The following is a 24,119-nucleotide window of genomic DNA, read 5'->3' as shown; positions in this document are numbered from 1 at the left end:
AAATAAAACGGACATACCAAATACTAAGAAACTTTAAATTCATGTAAATATTTTTGCGATTCTACTTTTCATTCAAATCGTTGTGGTTTTTTTTTTTTTTTTTTTTTTTTGCAAATGGATTTTTTTTAGCTGTTACTATAGAAACAATAATGTATTAGAGCAAGTGCATAAATGTGAAGCTAGAATGAGCTTTTCTGAATCAACACCTTCTGACCAATCAGATTTGGGAATTCAAAATGCTGTGGTATAAAGGTTAGGTAACAGTTAGGTAGCTAAATTAACTAGAAAAAAAAACCCTTTTCCAGTTACGTTCATATTTTTTGCAACAACATGTAATTTATCTGAGATTTTAATGGTGTTAAATAGTAATTTAATAGTAATAAGTCATTTTTTTTTCTGTTATGAGTTCATTTGGGTCTTACTAGTTTAAAGTTTTAGATATTCTCTGATAACACAGAATATACTGTCGTTAGTCCCTCCAGGATTTTGCTATTTTGTGATCACATAGATTAACGCAAAATCAAGAAGCTTGCAATTTCCGCAGATTTTCCGCAAAATTTGGGCCAAGATGTGAATGTGAAGATGAATGTGACGTCATCCCAACGCGCCATGTGGTGTCATTACAATGCGCATTCAGCCAAAGCACTCTTCGAGTCACGTGCGTCGAACATGAGTACAGCTAAAAGCCGCAGTAAAATCAAACATTTTTGGCCGCAACAAAAAATCTTAGCAAAATCCTGTATGGACTGTGCAGTATGGAAATAATGGTAGTTTAGGTTGTATAATATGAAACTAACAATGAAACCACAATCCTGCAATTACACTGCAGTTACATTCATTTTAATCTCAATATTCGGTCCTAATAGGACGTAACTGTACAAATAAAATATGTAAATCGACTGCACAAGAATATAAATAACACATACATCAGTGTTGTTTGATAAAGTAATATAGTCACTTGTTTAACATTGCTTTTATACGTCCAACCATTCTCTTCAATCCAAATGTTTACAATGCCAATAAATTCATTCAATTCAATTCAATTATATTTGTATAGTGCTTTTAACAATGCGCATTGTCACAAAATACAGAAATATATAAATTCAGGACATACATTTTAAATTTATAAAGGGAGAAACGCATCCCTAATGAGCAAGCCAGAGATGACAGTGGAAAGTAAAACCTCCCTGAGATGACATGAGGAAGAAACCTTGAGAAGAACCAGACTCTAAAGGGAACCCGTCCTCATCTGGGTGACAGCAAATAGTGCAAATATAAACAATCCCCTTCTATAACTGTTTACTACACGGTCAAATATTACAATTGTATAAACGAGAGATTCATTAGAGTTTTCACATGAAGTCAGTTAAATCGCTTGGTATCATTCAACACTCCTAACAAACTCCATTATATGAAATAATGTTGTGAATTACTTACAGCCAAACGTTTTTTCCAAGGCTAAAACTGTTGTAAGGTTACATTCCTAACTTTAGCTGTGACATGTCTTCACTTCTCTATGAACATGTCCAAACATGACATGTTGATCTAATAGGTTCTACACAAACTTGTGGAGTCCATGCCAGCTTGAATGCTCACTGTCATTAAAGCAACAAAATGCAGACATACAGATGTGGCCTTTATGAATGTACGTTTTTTCACACGATCCGTCACGTGTGATCACGCGAAACCTGCAGGCACACTTATTAGAATTACTACTACTAAGAAACTCTGAAATACCTGTGAAAATTTTAATATTCTACTTTTCACTCAAATTGTTGCTGATATTATCATTTGTAAAGAAAATACGTGTTAAATTGACAAAAAAAAAAAAATTAACTAGTGGAATACACACAGTACAAATTTCAGTATAAAATGTCTAAAACATATTGCTAATAAGCAATCTTTATATACAGTGGTGCTTGAAAGTTTGTGAACCCTTTAGGATTTGACCTAAAATACCATCAGATGTAATACAAGTAGACAAAGCGAACCCAATTAGGCAAATAAGACAAAAATATCATTCTTGGTCATTTATTTATTAGGGAAAACGATCCAATATTAAATATCTGTGCATGGCAAAATTATGTGAACCTCTAGGATTAGCAGTTAATTTGAAGACTGAATTTTTTGAAGAATTTAAAGAAATCAGAGTCAAGTGTTTTCAATCAATGGGATGACAATCAAATGTGAGTGAGCATCCAGTTTTATTTAAAGAACAGGGATCTATCAAAGTCTGATCTTCACAACACATGTTTGTGGAAGTGTATCCTGGCATGAAAAATGTACATTTCTGAGGACTTCCATCAGGCTGGAAAAGGTTACAAAACCATCTCTCAAGAATTTGGACCTCCACCAATCCACAGTCAGACACATTGTGTACAAATGGAGAAAAATCAATACTATTCTTACCCTCCCCAGGAGTAGTCAACCAACAAAGATCACTCAAAAAGCAAGACATGTAATAGTCTTCAAGATCACAAAGGACCCCAAGATAACCTCTGAGCAACTAAAGGCCTCTCTCACATTGGCTAAAGTTAATGTTCATGAGTCCATCATCTGGAGAACACCAAATAACAATGGTGTGGATGGCAAGGTTGCAAGGAGAAAGCCACTGCTCTCCAAGAAGAACATTGCTGCCAATCTGCAGTTTGCCAAAGATCACATGGAAAAGCCAGAAGGCTATTGGAAAAATGTACTGTGCATGGATGAGACCAAAATAGAATGTTTGGGATTAAATCAGAAGCATTATGTTTGGAGAAGGATAAACACTGTATTCCAGCAAAAGAACTTTATCCCATCAGTGAAACGTGGTGGTGGCAGTATGGTTTGAGCCTGTTTCGCTGCATTTAGGCCAGGACGGCTTGCCATCATTGATGAGACAATGAATTCTGAATTCTACTAGTGAATTCTAAAGGAAAATGTCCGGACATCATTAATTAGAAAAAAAGGTCATTAAGTATTATGCTGGCAAAATAATATTTTGTGTTAGTGGAGGCTGTTAAACAGGGTCTGAGGTCTAAACATCAAGGTTAAATAAGGAATTAAAAATAACAGGGAATACTGTTATGGGAAAATACAGTAATCAGTGACAGGGTGGTGTGATGCGCCTGATGTGAAGCACCAACCCACCAACTTTAATAGTCTTGTTTTGCAAGCAACGTGTAATGTGTCTGAGTAAATAACGAATACATTTTTTACTTTTTTTTACTGTCTTGCTGGTTTAAGGGGTAACATTTTAGAATACGAATCCATCATTAACGATTAACTACACAGTAAGAAATGAATAACGCAGTATTAACATTCTAGTAAGTACTATTAACTAACTAGAAACTCTGATGAACAAATTATTAAGTTATAGCGCACAGATGAATGCGGTTCACTGTTAGCTAATCAATAACTACTATTGCTTTCACTGCCTCCCGGAGAACTTCGGTTACTGCAGACAACCTTGGGGTAACCATGGACAATCACCTGTCCTTTTCCTCTCACACTGCTAATCTGACAGGCTCATGTCGATTTCTCCTTTACAACATCAGAAGGATTCGTCCATTTCTATCCATACAGGCCAATCAGGTGCTGGTTCAGTCTCTTGCCATTTTGAGACTGGATTACTGCAACTGACTCCTGGCAGGTCTGCCTCTGAGAGCCATTTGACCTCTGTAACTGAGCCAGAATGCAGGTGCACGACTGGTTTTCAACTTTTCTAAGTTCTCCCATACCACCACATTTATACGCTCCCTCCACTGGCTTCCTGTAGCCGCTCGCATCAGATTTAAAACACTGATGCCTGCCTACAAAGCCAAATATGGACCAGCACCCACTTACCTCAAATCACTTATCACACCCCGCACTGCACCACACTCCGTCCAATCCTCTAGCATCGCTCGACTGGTTCCACCATCTCTCAGCGTACACGGAAGGCATGCATCAAGACTCTTCTCTGTTCTGGAACCTAGGTGGTGGAATGAACTTCCCCTGGATGTCCAAACAACTGAGTCACTGGCAGTCTTCAAACCACATCTAAACACCTGCTTTCCTAAAGTACTTAAATTAGCACTTTTCATTTTAAATAAATGTCTGAGTTTTCTTACTATATTACCTCCCAACAGAGTTTTAAGACTGATGGGCGGCTGTGGATCAGGTGGTAGAGCGGGTTGTCCTCTAACCGTAGGGTTGCCGGTTTGATTCCCGCCCCCATGACTCCACATACCGAAATGTCCTTGGGCAAGACACTGAACCCCAAGTTGCTCCCGATGGCAAGTTAGCGCCTTGCATGGCAGCTCTGCTACCATTGGTGTGTGAGTGCATGTGAATGGGTGAATGAGACACAGTGTAAAGCACTTTGGATAAAAGCGCTATATAAGTGCGCCATTTACCATTTACTCTATGACCTAGTGAACTAGTATCGGGATGTATTTATTAATAGACTTCAAAGCACTTCTGTAAGTTGCTCTGGATAAAACCGTCTACCAAATGCCATAAATATAAATGTACTAAGAAACTATATTAATAACTATTATTTCTTTCATGCCTCCCGGAGTAGTACTAAGAAAATCTATACGGTTTCCTAATTAATGGAAAACCACTAGTGTTAATGAATGGACAAGATTGTTTACATAATCAGTAGGTAATAGCAGACTTATGATTTAGGTAAGCGGTTAATAATTAGTACATTTTATCATTCCTTCTAGAGAAATATTTATAGTTAACTATGGATAATTGTAAAGAAATGGCTTTTTAAACGCACACTTCGGGACTACTTACTCCTGTGGCCAATTTTCTGTCATGCCTTTGAACTTCACCCTTATTTATAATCATTTTTTCCGCATTATTATTAATACTTAAATAAAGAGAAGACTGCTTAGGTCCACACTTCTCACTGAATCACTAGAGCATCATGGAAACTACTGGAACATTTCAAGTCATCAGCCATAACCCCAAATGCCAGACAAATTGCAACCTATACAGTGATTTATTTATTTACAGTACCTCACAGAAATATATGTTTCTTTGTAAGTCATGAAGATTCTATACTTTAGGATTAGGTTTTTTATTAATAACTATCGTAACAATCATGGTAGCCCAATAGTAATGACTCGAGTGTTGCCAAATCCTTCAAAAGGAATGAGTAATTAGTGGAACCATATTCTAAAGTGAAGATCATGATAACTTCCTAGTAATGACTCAAGTGTTACCAAATCCTTCAGAAGGAATTACTAACCAAAACCTTAGAAAAACTTCAAAAGATTACAATGACTTCAGTGTTTGGTTGCACATGATATTTATTCATCATAACTGGGGGGGAAAACGTGTTATCTTCAGTATTTTTTCTGTTTCCATTCACTCAATGGTTTACATATTTGAATATCGGTAATCACGACATATTAAGACTCAGACTCAGTTTATGGTTCATTGAAATACTTTATTCATTCCAGTGCATTCTTTAACTAGTTGTAGTGCACACGTTCTACTTTATGTTGTACTGTACACAGTTTGGTTAATACTGTTCTATTTGAGTGAAGTTTTTAAACCATTGTGTTGAATGAACTGAGGAGTAGATTGCTGGCGTATAGGAATTTCAGACGGGGTCGGTGCACGTTAAAGGCCGACACGCAGCATTCACGGCTGTCTTTAGTTCTGCTTGCCGGTACCGGGAGACAGATTGACTGTGAGGAGAGTGGGATGTTTTGTGTTCGTTTTCTTTACTTTCTTATTCATAATTATGTATTTCTTTTATTTATTTATTTTTCTTGATTTATTGTACTTTGAAGTTGGTAGTGTTTTGCTTCCCCTCTGTGTGTCTAAAGTGGACTAGTCCGTCTGTATTGCCACCGCTGTTGATTTATTTGTTTGGTTCTGTTCAGTTTGTCACGAATTGAATGTGATGTGGCCCGTGTTACAAGTTGAGCTCTTTTATAGGCCTAAATATTGATTTTGATCATTTGAATTGAATTTGGTTTATTTGTAAATGTATTTTTTGATTCATTAAACTCTTTTTTTTGGAAAACTGTGTCCCTTGTGCCTTGACTGTCTTGGTCCCTCACAAACAGCTTACCCAAATCATAAGTCTGCTATTACCTATTGTTTAAGTAAACAATCTTTTCTATTCGTTAACAGTAGCGGTTGCGCATTAATTATGACGGTATGGTAACTGTATGGTATACAGTTTCGTAGTCATTCTCTGGGAGGCATGAAAGAAATAATAGTTATTGTTTAGCTAATAGTGAACTGTGTGCTATCACTTACTAATTACTTAATCAGAGATTCTAGTTAGTTAATAGTAGTTACTAGAAAGTTAATACAGCATTATTCATTTCTTCCTGTGTATTTAATCATTAATGACTGATCCGTATTCTAAAGTGTTACCGTTTAAGATTTGAGATATTCCCCGTTAACACAAAATATACTGTAGTATGGCAATAACAGTAGGTTAGGTTATATAATACGAAACAAACGATGACACCATATTCCTGCAATTACACAGCAATTTCATCCGTTTAATCTCAATAACACATAATGAAAGATTAAAAACACTGTGTTTTAAGATATGGTACTGTAATAGTACTAGTGTAAACAAAACAAAGCTAACAATGACACAGCAATTCCTGCAATTACACACTGATTTCATTCATTTGGATCATATCAATTCAGTCAGAGATACCACCGTAAGATATAACAGGGTATCTAATTGCTTTTTTATCTGAGCGAGACTTTATTCGCTGTGCTTATGTACACTCGTATTTTGCTATATGCAAATATTAAGACTTGCCTGTAAAACATTGAAGCAATGAAACATCAGGTGCTGTAATCAGTTTGATTCCACTGGCATCATGTACAGTTCATAATGAAGGTGCATTACACACACATGTCACTGGGTGAACTTGCTGGTGAGGGGCGTTTGAATCGTTTTTGAATTTCAGTGTGTACACCATCCATCAAAATCATTTGAACCCTTATGGCTGACAGTTTTTAAGGAAATCTAACATTTAAATTGAATTGAACAGAAATGATTAACCATTATATTATCACGGTTTCTGTTGCACTTTAGACTGTTTGCCATTCTCAGTGCAGCAGGCCTCTGGGAATTAGGTAAAAATAAGTGAGTGAGTAAGTAAGTAAGTAAGTAAGTAAATAAAGAAATGAATAAATAGCGTCAGGTGAATGCCCCAGCCTTTAAAAAAAAGTTGAAGGTAGATTTTATTTATTTATTTACTTATTTACTTATTTACTTATTCAATCTCACCTCTGAAATCAGCTGTATCATGCGACAGTCTTAAACCGTTTAACAGTTCTGACACACGACTTGTCAGAAATATTGCTAGTGCTAATATTTTGCCATTTTGGTCATCAACATCTAATATTTTAAGACAGATTATTTGTTCAAATTTCAGCTATCACTGTTTATACTTTGTACTCATGGTATTCCTAAACATTTACAGCCCATTTACTTTCTTACTATAAGTGATATTTAGTAAGAAATAACGATTTGTATGACAAGCCAGTTTAAGGAATAAAAAGACATCTAAAGAACCTACAGTAGATGTGTGTTTTGTTTTGTTTTTTTTAAAAAAAAAATCAGATCCATATCCATTATATTTTACTTTTTGTCAATTTTATTGGAAACAATCTAAAAAGAAAGGCATGAATCTTGCTTATTTTATTTAGACACTTGTAGCCCAACTACCCATTTGCGTTACAATGAATCCACCCAATGTGCTATGAATGCTAGTTTATTAAAATTTTATTTATTTATATAACTTGGTCTAATTAGCTGGTTTGCTCTCCAAGTGCAAGTCCTACCTTCAAGAGACTAATTAAAATCCAGTTCATGAGTCTATCAACACAGATTTTATTATTTGTTTGAACATTTAAGGTTTTAATGGACATTTTGTACCCTTTTGTTTGATCTGTGACATTAATAGTGACAAAACTGTAATAAAATAAACGAGCTTGGAAAACTTTTGACTTCTAGTGTAGAATAAGTAGAATTAAAAAACATATATTTTTTTTGACGCGTTCTATATTGTGTAAATTCAGTATTGTTTTTAGCTGATGAAATGCAAATCTATCACCAGTACACTATTAGTCACTAGTGGTAACTAGTAGTTGATTTGGACTTTTTAACAACAACAACAACAAAACAATAAACAAACTAAATGTAAGCAAAACTAAATATATACATATTGTTTTTCCATAAAAATCCAACGTTTTCAAGGATCATAAGATATTTTCACTCCCACCATGTATGCAGTTTTGAGCCACGCTGATGAGATGTGATGCTGCCAGATTTGCAATGCAAAGACTTTTAACCACGTAGTGCCATCATTAGTCATCTGCTTTCTTACTGCTACAATCATCTGAAGTGACGTGTCTTTATAAGTATGAATGTCCTTGTTCATTTTATAACCATCTCTTATTGCTCCTGAAATAAAACTAGGTGTATGACACTGATAATAATGCCTGAGCCAGATATAATGAACACGACAGAAACATACAGAAACACTCGTAATTCACTGTACTAATTCAATTTTCTTATGTAGACAGATGTTGAGTTCTACTATGAATATACAGTACTAATGAAATAAAGTACTCCCTACCTTGGTTTTGAGCAGATGCAGAGTGGTGTGTGTGTGTGTGTGTGTGTGTGTGTGTGAAGGTTTGTTTGTGCGAGTCTTTAGGAAGGTGCTTTTATACGCTGCCTTCCTTCATGGAGGTCGGATTACAGAAGCTGTTATTCTGACATCATTTCCTCTGATGTAATCAAAAACTCTGCCAATTGGACATTAAAACAATTACAAACTCTCATATTGTCCCGTTATTGTTATTGCTGGGGCCAAGCGATGATCTGTGACTTCACATGATACGATCAGGATGGAAAGTTGGTAATGTAAATGTTTCCTTGTATCACGTGGTTCCAATTTTGTAGGACAGAACTGTACAATATGAACACATGATGTTGTGCTTGTAATCAACAGCACAATATAAAAATTAAAAAAGTGTACTTTATCATGTGCCTTTGTCTTCTGGTGTTACTCCAACCTGACAAACTAAACAAGTACTGAATGTGCTTGTATTTCCATGATCAGTGTATTTATTTGATAAATCCATGGTATGAACAGGGACGGCTGGTATAAATGAGCTCACAGGGCTCACAGAGCTAAGCCCTTCCTGTCTTACAAATAAAAAAACACATCAATGTAAGGTTTCATAATTTCCTAATGCACATTTTGAGTTAGAGCCTATGCCTATTTCCAGGTATATTCCAGCTGGAAGAGTTTTATATTATTATTATATTCCATTGCGTTATCGTACGTTTGGACTGCCTGAGTGATTACTTATTACAGTGAGGGGAAAGAAGTATTCTGATGCTTTTGTTTTTGTGATTTAATATACTTCCACTGGATATATCCACTTCATATTTCCATAATGTGTTTGAGTTTTGACTTAGAAATATGAACACACATGTATGGATTCATAAGCATAAACAAAGATATGTTAAAACAACAACAACAACAACAAAATCGACAGGGAAAAAGGTATTCGGACACCGCCAGTTACCACCAAATTGAACCAAAATACTGCGAAATACTGATGACTTCTTACCATAGACGCTGCAAATCTGTATTGGCAATAACAGCTTTGCATTGTCTGTGGGAATATGTTAATTAGCTTTTGGCAGGATTCTGGTTCAGTTTTGGCCCATTTCATTTGGCAAATCTTCAAGCTTACGCCGTTCAAAAAAACTTCAAGCGTCGTCTTGCTGGAACGTTCATCTTCTCGTCGGATCCAGTTTCTTGGCCGATGAGATTAAATTCTTCTCTAATAGCCCCGGTACATCGCTCCATCTATAATTCCGTCAATGACGTGTAATGCCTCAGTGACATTTGCAGAGTCCCATATCACGTACTCCCACCTCTACACTGTAAAACCTTTCTTTAAGTCAAATACACTTAAATATAACAAGTTTGAGTGCAATTTTTGTTATATTTAAGTGTATTTGGCTTAAAGAAATCGATTTATCAACTTAAAAAATGTGAAGGTAATTAGTTTTGTCAATTTTTTTTTGAGTTAAATGAACTTATCCGGTTTTACAGTGTGTACTTCACTGTGGATACGGTGTTATTGGGGTTCATACAGGATGAAATGAGAAAAATGAGATGTGTCTTTCATAAAGAAAATGATCAAGGAATGAAAAGAAAAAAAAAATATATATATATATATATATTTTTTAAAGTAGGCCTATGTGAGAATGTGTTTGACTATAATGTCTGTTTGTTAGGATTTGAATAAGTCTGAACATTGTTGAGTTTAAGAGAAGTAACAGCCATTGTGATGCCATATAAGCTGTCAGTCAGAATTTAAATTGAACACCATTCTGAGTATTTCAGTGCAAAAGGTTCACAACTTAATCTAAAAGGACAGTTTTTATAAATAAATAAAAAAAACAAAACCCAAAAAACCCACAGGGTACATCTCACTGTCATTACTGTCACCTCCAGAGGTGGATTTGATACAATTAGGAAACTAAAAATGTGTAAGCAAGCTAAACTAAATACAACATTCTCTCCCCTTCAAAAAAAGTCCTCTAAAGTGAAAACAGAAAATGTTTGGACTAAAGTTTTTTTTGTGTTGGTTTTATTGTTTTTTGTTTTTGTGAACATCTGTGTTTACGAGGGAATAAATGGGGGTAGGCGGGGAAGAGTTACGTGTGTATAAACTGTAGTTTTCCTGTTTGTGCCTCAAAAACGGATCGGAAGTTTGGTCGAAATCCCAGTTTAAAAAAAACAAAAACAATTCACGTGAATAAATACATTCATGATGTCTGTGCTACGTATTACTACTTATACAACAGTACGCTTGTATGCTCGAATCTGATTTGTCAGAAGGTGTGCATGATTTTCCTGCACCATTGTATCCAACACTCTGTAACATGAACAGTAGATTCATGTCGATGCATTCGGCCTAGGAGGTTATTGTTTCTATAGCAACAGTTCATACACAGGGACTTGGACCATAGATGCTAACAGAGGAAAACCTATAATTGTTGACGTGGTGACATTTTTGTTAGGAGACATGTTAGGAGTCTCATTTGTAAGTGCTTTGTAACAGTCAAAGTTTCCCAGCTCAGGAGTGTACACTTTCTGGTTTCTCGGTAAATTAACAGGCTGTGTTGTGTTGTTTGAGAGAAACAGAGAGAGAGAGAGAGAGAGAGAGAGAGAGACTGGTGAGGGAATGACTGTTTATTGTGGTTTTAACGTAGGAGAGAACAGAAACTAACTTGACTCTCAGTTGTTCCACAACATTAAATCTAGCTATAAATCGTTAAAATGTGCAACAGATTGCTCATTAATTAATTAAACATTGCAATTGTTGGCAAATTCCTGTGATATAAGTGGAATAACACACTCCAGACCACGCTGTTATACGGAAATAATGGACTTGTGGGGGTGGGGTTGGGTTGGGGTTTGGTTGGTTAACCCTAACCCCCGGAATGAATTATTTTCATATAACAGCATGATCTGGAGTGTGTTATTCCTTACATAATGCTAAACTTTATTTTTAAAGCTGCCTGGAACTTGTCAGGTTTTTGTAAATGTATGTTGCATTAAAAAAACAACAACAACAACCTAATATTTCATTATACGATCAGTTTATACTACATTTATTCAACAATATATTGAAATAATCCAATAACGATTTGTTCTACATCTCACTGCTTTTACACTTTGAATGAACTTTCTCCCATTTGTTCTTAATAGGGCTGTGTGATCAGCAGTGCTTACAGAGCTGCAGCGCCGCCTAGTGGACTACAGTACAATGATATTTTACTGATCACTGCTTCATTTTGCTAGAAGATAACATATTCCATGATAAATTCATGGAATTAGATTAATTTGGGAAAGGAGGCTTAGCGTGGTACTGAATGCAACTTTTAGAGGGTGAGACTTTATTCACTTATCAGTAGTCCAATACCATATAAAATATGCACAACCTTAATAAATGAAAAAAAATAAATCTTTAGAGTAATAGAAATGATTGATGTATGGAATAACTAAAATGTGTGTGTGTGTGTGTGTGTGTGTGTGTGTGTGTGTGCACATAATCAAAAGCTTGAGGATCTTTAACAGCTTGGAAGCTGACAAAAGTATACAGTATACATATATTACATAGATATACAGTATTTAAATTATTTACACGTTACATTAAATACATTAAATTAAATGCATTTCATATATTTCAAATAGACACATTACTTTAAATACAATTCTTTTTTTTCTTCCCTCTGGTGTATTTAAAACATTTACATTTTTGCCCATTTTTAATTGTTCATGGCCTAGCTATTGGTAAGATTTGTCTTTAAAAATATATCATTCAAAATTATGGGCAATTGATATGGGAATGTAAAAAACCAGAACCCTAAATACCCTCATTTTATAAAATTCAAGTTTCAAAAATAGAGATTCTACATCTCATTGTTGGGGGTCGCCCCAGAGGATCACCTTCCATTGTCCACATATTGATTGGGCACAGGTTTTATACCGGATGGGATAACGCTTCCCATTTGTCTGTGCTTGGGACTGGCACCGAGTGCACTAGTTGGTGCACACCAGTGGTGGGAGATGGCGCTCAAACCCATGATCCTGAGATCAAGAGTCCCATACTCTACCACCTGAGCTAGCCAGGCACCTAGATCCTACATCGAAATACAGAGTCAAAATACAGAGACAAAACAAACCATGAAAATAATGAGATTAGTACGTCAGTCAATGATGCCCAGTAATCTAATGTTTCCTAAACTACGTACATCGAACATTACCTAAACGTTTATCCTAAGCACTGAGTGTTTAACATCCGTGTAGAAAGCTATCTGTTGGAGTAGAACAGAAGAATGTTTTTATTTGTGTGGCCACTCTGAAATTACGTACTGTACTCTGGGAGTCCTGGACACTCCACCTTTGGCCTAATACACATGAAATCTCTATTTTTAAGATTTGTATTTCGAATTCTGATCTCCATCATTTCCATAATTTCTCCATAATTTCAAATGACACGCTTTTAAATGCAAATCTTAAACCCTTTTCAAGTTCCAAACCATGAAAACAACAATTGATATTCATATCAAGGTAGATATTGATATCATTTAATACATTGATCAATATATTATAAACACCCCAGAAAATGTTATTTAATGTGGCGTACTATATATAACATAGTATAATATAATATACTGTAAATAAAACATGATATTATCTTAATTATGAGAATGAATTTATTTTAAGACAACTAACTAGCTTCTATAGCCTTCAAGGATGAGCACTCTGAGCTGTTCTCGTTTTCCTATATGGATTCAACAACATGCCCATATTTCTATATTTAATCTCTATATAAAATGTATTTTTTTTCTGGTTTGAGTTATTAGTGTCACCCTTACTAAAATGACATTCCCACTCTTCTGACCCATAATAGAAGAATCATTTATTCTCTGACCACTGATGTCTTTTAAAGGCCTATTGATTTTTCGATGACTTTTTCTATACGTGTGGGTGATAACATTCAGGCAGCAATTGCAAGTTCTCTTCTAGTCTTTTTTAGCTTAAGTGACTTTCCCATCACTTTAAAATAAATAATCTCTAAATTTTCCCTCCGGGACACACGTTAAAACCTGAAGTTCAGCTTTATGTTATTGTAGTTTGAACTGTAAGGTTTTAGCTAAAAGATAATGTAATTAGTGTCTGGCTGGTAAGATCTCCAAATCTTAAGGATAGCTCCAGAATGACGATACGACAGGATTAATCTGAAATGGTTAATACATACAGCACTGTGGAAAAGTATTTGCCCTCATCCTGATTTCTTCTGTTTTTGTGTGTATCTCCTACTAAGTAGTTTTAGATCTTAAAATGAAATACAGCATAAAACAAATGCAACCTGAGTAAACACACGATAAAGTTTAAAATTTTTATTGAAGTAAAAAAAAAAAAGTGGCCCACTCTTCATTGCAGAACGCGCATGAACTGCCCATTTAAGGTCCTCTTACAGAATCTCAATTGTTTCAAGTCAGGACTTGACCATTCCAAAATATTAATTTAGCTTTTTTGAACCATTCAGAGGTGGACTTACTTACTTTGGATCATCGTCTTACTGCATACAGTAATCCAGTTGCGATTGAGATTCAAATTGCAGACTGAAGACTGGAAATTCCCCTTTAGGATTTTCTGGTAGAGACCAGAATGAATTTTTCCCTCAATTACTGCAAGTTGCCCAGGCCCTGAAGCAGCAAAGCATCCCCACACCATCACACTGCCACCACCATGCTTGACCGTAGTTATAATGTTCTTTTTGTGGATTTCAGTGTTTGGTTTACGCCAGATATAACGGGACCCCTGCCTTCCAAACAGTTCCACTTTCGACTCATCAGTCCACAGAACATTCTCCCAAAAGGTTTCAGGATCATCAAGGTGTGTTTTGGTAAAATTCAGACGAGCGTTAATGTTCTTCTGGGTTAGCAGTGGTTTTCACCTCGCCACTCTTCCATGGATGCCATTTTTGCCCGGTGTCTTTCTGATAGTGATCATTTAAAAATAATTTAAAACTAATAAATCAACAAAATTTTAAATAATTTATCAAAGTAACATTATATGAAAATGTAAACATTTCATAATGTAGAAAAAAGTTTTGAAACTCACATGCATAAAGCAATATGCCCTGGCCAGTTTACACAGAATGGTGAGAAATGCTGGTGAATGCAATGGAAAAGCAATCATTATTTCAACTCTACTGGATATTGTTCCCTCAAGACCAACAATATAGAAACTAGAACATTCCCTAAGGCTTTAAAATTGAGCGTGACATTAGAAGTCAATGTATTTTCATAAATAGTGTGTAGCGAGTTCAGAGCAATTCTTCCAGAGGGGAGAATATTTTTATTTCCTAATGACCATATGTTTTATGAATTAGTATGGTATTAGATGTATTAAGCTGGTTTTGCTCTAAGTAAAGGATAATCCATGTCAGGGTGGTGTGATTCACTCCAGTACAAAGTAGAAGGCTGTTTATCATCCATTTTAAGTATTCATGCTTGGGGAGTAACGGAATACATGTAACGGCGTTACGTAATCAGGATACAGAAAACTGGTAACTTTAATCTGTTACAGTTACGCCAAAAAACAAAGTAATCAGATTACAGGTACATTTTGTAAAAATGTAAAAAAAAAAAAAAAAAAAAAGGGAATATTATCAAGATTACTATTTTTTTTCATTTAAAACCAAAGAAATGAATTTTTTTTGACATAACACAATATAGACAGCTGCTTGATTATAGTTCTGGTTCTCTCTTGCCAGTCGTGACTCACATGAGCAACCACCTGGTGTATGCACAAATAAATTTTGCGCATAGTTAATTTGGTAGAAATGAACACAAATTGTTCTCTGAAATGCTTTTGATAAGGTGATCATGCGTCCTCTTTTTCAGACCTTAAAAAAGCGTCCAGCCCGGATTCCTATATTTGAGAAAATGTCCGGGATTCAGCTTTAGTTTCATTATGATGTGCTTATGGTCTAATATTGCATCATGTGTGCACATATTTGCATTGCTTTAACCCCGCTCTGTAATTCCACCTTCTCGTACACCAACTGGTCGGTTAGGGATAAGCTCCAGGTTCCCCGTGACCGTGTAGGATAAGCGGTATAGAAAATGGATAGATGGATGTTAATATACTTCTTAATTTGGGTTTTTAAAAAATATGTTTGTATTTATTTATTATTAAACTTAGATTATGTGCAGCATCCAATATACCATTCAAATCCCTGTCAATGAGTTGTTACTATAGAAATGCTAACGCATTCGAACAAGTGCATTAATACAGGTTAATCTACTGTTAGATTCATGCTGTTATAGAAGATGAATCCACACCTTCTGACCATTCAGATTCGAGAATTCGAATTCGAGTGTCATTGCATAAATTGGTGCAATGCATGTTGTCCATACCGTTTAAAATTCTATTGGGTTTAAAAATTTCTTTCTTAGTGGGACAAGAATGTACGGAACCCCTCGATTTACAAAGCACAATTTCATTTTCTCAATAATGAAAGCTTAGACTCTTCACCTCATCATGTCAGAAAAACGGATGGAATCACACGTACGAGTACATCCATGACCTCTGACTGACCTTTAATGAGCATTGAGATTTCTGAAGCCTTTCATCATATGACACCCTCAGAAAGACACTTGAAATGTGACACACAAACAGAAGCGCGGTATCTATCCGTACAAGTATATGTATTTTGAATTTGTTTATAATTAAACCTGAACGAAAACCCGTAACTTAGACAGAGGCGTTCGTGTGGTTAGATATAGGAAAAAGAAGATATAGGAATATCTGACAGCTTTGACCTTGTGGGGACAGTTGGCTGGTCCCAATGGGGAAAACTGCTTTTATTAATTTATTTCTTTTTAACGACATAAAAAACTGGAGCTTATATTTAAAAACTAAAAGAGCTAAAAGGTTTCCTTTTGGTTAAGGTTATGGTTAGATTTATTACATCAGTGGAAGGTCCTCACAAAAATAGTAGATAGATGTGTGTGTGTGTGTGTGTGTGTGTGTGTTAGGAGGTGGGGATAAAGAGAATATGTGATAAAGAGCGACGGTAAAAGAGTGTGTGTTCCAGTTTAAATGGTGTGAAATGGGTTTCATGTGGCAACACGAAGCCCGAAGCTCAGAAACTGACGTCTTTTTAGCAACGAGCTTCCTTAAACGAAACTAAAAAATTAAATCAGTCAATTAAATAAGGGAATTCATAATTACCTTGATGCCGTAGGTCAGTTTTAGAGGCTTTATGGCGTGTCAGTTTGTATATTTTTCATTCCACATATAAACAAGCACAAAACTCTGTTTACTTCATCATGCTGCCAGAATAAACTAATTACTTTAATACAGTTTAATTACACTGAGTACATTTTTAATTAAATGATTCTTTTGGTGTTCAGGTCTTTATTACAGTGTGTGTGCAACGTGTGTGACTCCCGCCTGAACGCGCATAACGTACTGCCTTCACACTTAGTTTTGTACATAATTTCATTAAGAGGTGTGCTGTGGATTTTTACTTTATACTTTATATGTCCTTTTTAGGACTGTTTCATATAACATTGTTTCCTGTTTAAATATACAGAACTTTTGAATGAATTTAACATTCAGGGGTCTGTGCCTATTTAAAAAAATTTTTTAAGGGTCTGAGTAACAAGATGTATGATTGTTCAAAAGGTCTTTGTAGGCCTGCTGGTTGTAGTACTACTAGAGTACTAAGTAAATACTACTTACTTACTAACTACTATCATCCGTGTTGAAAAAACAACAACAGATGAATAATAAAAATTCCTGAATTATAATCAGAAAAAAAACAACATATTTTTTAGTGCCAGATTATAAATATAAGCACAGGGTCAGCTGCCCCTGGAGCAGAGAGGGCCTTGCTCAAGGGCCCAACAGTGGCAGATTGGAAGTGCCAGGACTTGAACCCCTGACCTTCCACTCAGACCTAACCCTAACCTAACTGACCTTCTGCTCAGTAACCCAGAGCCTAGCAGTGCTGGGGCTTGAACCCTGACCTTCCACTCAGTAACCCAGAGCCTGGCAGTGCTGGGGCCTGAACCCCGACCTTCTGATCAGTAACCCAGAGCCTGGCAGTGCTGGGGCTTGAACCCCGACCTTCCGATCAGTAACCCAGAGCCTGGCAGTGCTGGGGCTTGAACCCTGTCCTTCCACTCAGTAACCCAGAGCCTAGCAGTGCTGGGGCTTGAACCCCGACCTTCCGATCAGTAACCCAGAGCCTGGCAGTGCTGGGGCTTGAACCCCGACCTTCCGATCAGTAACCCAGAGCTTGGCAGTGCTGGGGCTTGAACCCCGACCTTCCGATCAGTAACCCAGAGCTTGGCAGTGCTGGGGCTTGAACCCCTGACCTTCTGCTCAGTAACCCAGAGCCTGGCAGTGCTGGGGCTTGAACCCCGACCTTCCGCTCAGTAACCCAGAGCTTGGCAGTGCTGGGGCTTGAACCCCGACCTTCCGATCAGTAACCCAGAGCTTGGCAGTGCTGGGGCTTGAACCCCTGACCTTCTGCTCAGTAACCCAGAGCCTGGCAGTGCTGGGGCCTGAACCCCGACCTTCCGATCAGTAACCCAGAGCCTGGCAGTGCTGGGGCCTGAACCCCGACCTTCCGATCAGTAACCCAGAGCCTGGCAGTGCTGGGGCCTGAACCCCGACCTTCCGATCAGTAACCCAGAGCCTGGCAGTGCTGGGGCCTGAACCCCGACCTTCCGATCAGTAACCCAGAGCCTGGCAGTGCTGGGGCCTGAACCCCGACCTTCCGATCAGTAACCCAGAGCCTGGCAGTGCTGGGGCCTGAACCCCGACCTTCTGATCAGTAACCCAGAGCCTGGCAGTGCTGGGGCTTGAACCCCTGACCTTCCGCTCAGTAACCCAGAGGTTTAACTGCCAAGTAACACTACCCCTACTATAATTACTATATTATTAATAAAATACTGGCAGATTTTCTCTCTCTCTCTCTCTCTCTCCTTTCTGTCATTCCTTTATTCACATTCAATAATGAACACTACCTCACTGATATTTTTTTTTTAGAGAAAAAAGAAGAAACATGCAGGTGCTAGATGCTCAATGTCTTAAAAATGAAAGATATGGCATATATGTCATTCCTCTGTATCTACACGACTATCGAAAACGCAGCTGCAAGAATGTATGTTGTTTAACAATGTGATTTGATAATCTTATGATTTGTTTTCGCCATATTCGCAGTATGTAAAGGATATTGTGATTACCATATTAAACTGAAATCTATCCAAACACCCTGTTCATACCAGTTATTTAAGTGCTCTATTGTTCTCGACAGTTGTTCTACAACACGAGTGCAAATGCAAAAGCCGATATTGAGTTTCAGAACGTTGGCCATGTGATTAAAAAGAGCAGGTGCTGTGTCCGACGAGATAATAAGGGACCTTTGTGAAGGACAGAAGTGACGGCTAACACCACTAAAGCTAAAAACAGACATACAGATGAGTAGATAAACATCAGTGTGTTTTGTCAGTACTGATCTTAACCTTCATCCAGTTATACAGAAATGAACCATTTTGGTTGGCCATTTAATTTGCGATAATGACGCACACATCTGGATTTATATTCTTCATAAATATCACAATGAAAAATAAACGGATGTAGAGGATGTAAAGTAAATAACCTTTAACCCCAACAGGTTCACCAGGAGGCAAGTGCTAGAGGATCTGAGCAGTCTATCATCATGATCCAAAACACACACACACACACACACACACACATATACACATACACAAGGGTCAGAACAAGACACATACACAACTTGGAATAAGAACTATGAAAAATAAGAATACAAGAAACAAGCCACAGTAGCAAATCTTGGTCAACATCCAAATAATGCCTACAGACAGTCCAGGGTTTGGAATTTACAAACCTCAGGTCAAAGATCAAAATCTCAACCACTGTACAATAGTGTATTGCCTTAAGATACTGCAAATCGGTTCTCCCAGGATTTTGTGATCACAGAAATGAACGCAAAATTAAGCAAAATCTGCAGTATTTTGAGGAGCTTGCAATTTGTCGAAATTACCACAGATTTTCTGCAGATCTGGGCCAAGACGCATCGTGTTACGTTAACACAACGCTCATTCAGCCAAAGCCCTCTTCGGTTCACGTGTGTCGAACATGAGTACAGCTAAAACGTCGCATTCACCAGCAAACAATTTCGTACAATTGAATTTCGCTAATTCAAGTAGTTTTCCTCAAAAAAAAAAAGTAAATTGCATTTCAAATTTTGAAAAAAGTCGCAGTAATAAAGTCAACCATTTTTGGCTGCAACAATCACAAAAAAAAATCTGCAAAATCCTGTACGAACTGTCAAATGTTTAGTAAGGGTTGCCTAGACTAGTACATTCACTAATCACGGTTGTAGGGATGTGTACTTTGCTGAGAAATGTACTCTAGTACTTTGAAAATATCAGATTAGTTGAACTTAAGTCAACAATCAACTGCACAAGATTGTTTTAAAATATTCTTTTGCTTTAACGCTTTAATGTATAACCTGATCTAACCTGACTATGGCTTTGTACAGTATGAATAGTACGGGTGTGCATGAGACAAATTTTTTTACTTCTCCTAACTTTGTCCAGAATCTGTCAGTGGTTTGATTCTTGGGTCATTATCAGGCTGGAAAAACACAGATGCTGCTGTAGACATCCAAGGAAGGCCCTCCACTAATATTGGCACCCTTGGTAAATGTGAGCATAGAAGGCCGGGAAAAATTGTCTTTATTGTTTAACCTTTTGATCTTTTGTTTAAAAAAAAAAAATTCACAAAAATACCCTGCTCTCATGGATATCAAACAATTGCAAACAAAACAGGTTTATCAAAAAATCTCTTTGTTAAATATAGGCGTGCAACAATTATTGGCACCCTTTTAGTCAATACTTTTAGTCAATACTACCTCCCTTTTCAAAGATACTGTAACAGCTCTGAGTCTTCTCCTATAATGCCTGATGAGGTTGGAGAATACATAGCAAGGGATTTGAGACCATTCCTCCAATTCATCCTCTTCCAGGTTAATTCATAACATTTCCAGTTGACTGGAACTTCTTAATTATTGCCCTGATGGTGGAAATGAACATTTTCAATGCTTGTGCTATTTTCTTATAGCCACTTCCCATTTTGTGACCTTTTGCCAAACATCACAGCTATATTCCTTGGCCTTACCCATTGGTATGAAGGACTTTGGCCCATGTGTTACCTGATATTTATACCCCTGTGAAACAGGAAGTCATGGTTGAACAATTTCCTGTTCCTGGTCAACCAGCTGTACTAAAAAAATATATTTTTCTCATATGAATTCATAGGGGTGCCAATAAATGTCGTACACCTATATTTCACAAAGAATTATTATTTTTTTTTTTTGGATAAACCTGTGTTGTGTTTACAATTGTCTGACATCCATGAGCGCAGAGTATTTTTGTGAATTTGTTCAACACAAGATCAAAAGGTTAAACAATAAAGACAAATTTTCACAGCCATCTTTGCTCACATTTCCCAAGGGTGCCAATATTAGTGGCGGGAACTATATGTTGAGCTGCTTATACGGCTCTATTGAAGGACATGAGCTTCCATGCTGCACACTCTCACCTCTAGAATCAATGATTAAGGCACAGCCATGAGGGCATCCACATGAGCCTAAAAAACACTAAAGCTGTAAATGTAATCTGTAGCCTGTATATGGCTGTTAACCGAATTGTGGTTTGATACATTATTTGCTGTTGTTTATCAGCATTTCACTGCACCAATAAATCAACCGAATATAATGATATTCTGAATTCATTTTTTAATTATGGAAAAGACAACACATCAACCAGTCGACTACTTTTCACTTTACTGAAATTTGATAGTGAACACAAATTACGTTCGGGATGTAGAGAGACAGAAACGCACACTATGACATCATCACATCCAAACACTGTGTCCCCTCTGTCACATCTCTTAATTCACACCTTGACAGCAACACTTCCCACACACTGTGTAATCTCTGATACACAGGTGTTTGAGATTTTTCCTCCTTATACTGTAGGTTTCGTAATGAACAAATACTCACATAAACAAGTATAGACATTAACACAGGAAACACTACCATCTCTATCAGACAGGAAGCAAACAGATTCTTGAAGTACAGGAAGGAAGGAATTGTACAGAGTATTCTAGAAACACTGGACGCTAAAGCTGGGTTAATAAGCCTCACAACAAGTTTAAACCTCAAATGCGTAAAAGTTTCACTAATTATTGTTACAGACTCGAGTGTTCAGTGACCCGGGATGTATATCTAACATGGATGGAGCTCTAAACTGTCCCTATAGTATAAAACTCTCCTAATATTTTATTAACAATTACAAAATAATAAAATATATCATATTTCATTATATTCTGACTTTTTATTGTTCATCAAACACACACACACACACACACACACAGACACACACATATATATATATATATATATATATATATATATATATAAAACGTTAAAATTACACAATAATTATTCAGGCACTAAAATAATCAAAGCACTGTAACATTTCCATCAAATCATTTCAGTCACCATAACAAAATAAAAAATCATTACATTATTTATATATATTTATTTACAGTGTTTGATACATTACTCTCAAAACTCATTTTCATCATTCGTCAAAATCATTTTGTTCACTGACAGCTCCGTCATCAGATCCAGCATCAAGCAATGCTAAGATTTGATTACATACTTGTTCTGCAGTAAATCGCTGAGCCATGTCAAGTTGTGCAGCGTTTGTTTTATGTCGGAGGTCATTATGATTGACGCATCACATCATCATTGTTTATCAAAAATTTCCGCCTTGAGGAATAAAGGTGAATTGCACTTATGGAGGCGTGAGAGATTCAATATTGCTGCACAGAAAAATAAACTTACACGATTACATACCTGTAAATGAATTAGAAAACAGATACTGTTTTACGATTTTGTATTTTTTTTTTCTTGTTATATTGTTGATAATAAATAGATTGAGGAATACTACGAAGGTGGAAGTCTAATTTTAAAAAAAAATGAATGAGGGGGAGGGTAGTGGATGATGTCCCGGGTCGTAATTGAGGTAACCCTAACCTGAGGTATGCACTTAAGGTTTAAAGACATCACCATAAGAATTCTAGAGCTTTTATGATGCTTACAGTAATAAGGATTGTACAGCTGCATTCAGGTGGTCACACCGAGAACCTTTACAATGAGATTTCTGAGTATACTGAGAATTCTAGAGCCACACAGAGAAAGGGAATTCTAGAGGTACACAGAAGATTCTAGAACCACTCTGTTGATTGAACAATGACATTGAGAGTTCTAGAGACACACCGAGGTTTCCAGAACGACACAGATGACTCTACGGTGTCACTGTGAAGTCTAGACTGAGGAATCTAGCATCACATCAAAGTTTACACAGTGACAGTGAGGATTCTAGTGTCACACACGAGGATTCTAGAGTCACACAGAGAAACCTAGAACCACACAAAGGATTCTAGAATGACACCTATGATTTTAAAGCCAAACTGAAGATAACCTATAACCACAATGAGAATTCTACTGTGATTGCCAGAACTCTAGAGGTGCATTGAGGAGTCTAGAACCACACTGATGATTCGACAATGACCCTAAGATTTCTAGAGGGGCGCTAAGGATTCTAGAACCACACTGATGATTCGACAATGACCCTAAGATTTCTAGAGGGGCTCTAAGGATTCTAGAACCACATTGATGATTCTACAATGACCCTAAGATTTCTAGAGGGGCTCTAAGGATTCTAGAACCACACTGATGATTTGACGATGACTCTAAGATTTCTAGAGGGGCTCTAAAGATTCTAGAACCACACTGATGATTCTACAATGACCCTAAGATTTCTAGAGGGGCTCTAAGGATTCTAGAACCACATTGATGATTCGACAATGACCCTAAGATTTCTCGAGACACACTGAGATTTCTAGAACCATACAGATGATTCTACAATGGCACGATGACGTTTACACAATGACAGTAATGATTCTAGAGCCACACAAGAGGAATCTAGAGCCACAGCCGCAACACAGTGATGGTTCTAAAATGACACAGGGGATACTAGATTCTAGAAACACACTGAGGATTCTACAATGACACTGAAAATTCTAGAGGTACACTGAGGATTCTAGTACCACACTGATGTTTGTAAAATAGCACAGGGAATTCTAGAGACAGACTGAGCTTTCTAGAACCATGCTGAGGATTCTACACTGACACTGGCAATTCTAGAAGTATACTGAGGATTCTAGAACCATACTGTTGACTGTACAATGACACTGAGAGTTCTAGAGACGCACTGAGGTTTCCAGAACCACACCGATGATTCTGCAATGGCACTGTGAAGTCTAGAGCTGCACTGAGGAATCTAGAATGACAATGAGGTTTGCACAATGATAATGAGGATTCTAGAGCCACAAGAGGAGTCCAAAGCCACAATGAGGATTCTTGAACCACACAGAGAA

General features: G+C 36.9%; 2 protein-coding genes across 6 annotated transcripts in view; one reads left to right on the top strand and one right to left on the bottom strand.

The window, feature by feature from the left end:
* The window catches only part of trpa1b (transient receptor potential cation channel, subfamily A, member 1b), a 37,167-nt gene extending 28,407 nt beyond the window's left edge, over nucleotides 1-8,760 (bottom strand). For 2 of the 4 annotated variants that reach the window (XM_053611837.1, XM_053611840.1), the window contains exon 1: nucleotides 8,598-8,760. The gene's annotated coding sequence lies outside the window, so the exon portion shown is untranslated. Of the gene's footprint in view, nucleotides 1-1,437; nucleotides 1,453-3,825; nucleotides 4,123-8,597 lie in introns of those variants that run through there. The other 2 variants (XM_053611839.1, XM_053611838.1) reach the window with 2 other exon arrangements.
* Nucleotides 8,761-23,945: 15,185 nt separating this feature from the next.
* Nucleotides 23,946-24,119, top strand: part of kcnb2b (potassium voltage-gated channel subfamily B member 2b) — a 138,923-nt gene continuing 138,749 nt past the window's right edge. For both annotated transcript variants that reach the window (XM_053612231.1, XM_053612229.1), the window contains exon 1: nucleotides 23,946-24,119. This exon is cut by the window's right edge and continues 503 nt beyond it. The gene's annotated coding sequence lies outside the window, so the exon portion shown is untranslated.

This window comes from Ictalurus furcatus, chromosome 23 (genome assembly GCF_023375685.1).
Source record: "Ictalurus furcatus strain D&B chromosome 23, Billie_1.0, whole genome shotgun sequence".
NCBI classification, from domain to species: Eukaryota; Metazoa; Chordata; class Actinopteri; order Siluriformes; family Ictaluridae; genus Ictalurus; species Ictalurus furcatus.
The sequence above is the reverse complement of the archived record's forward strand: the minus strand, read 5'-3'. Positions and strand labels throughout refer to the sequence as shown.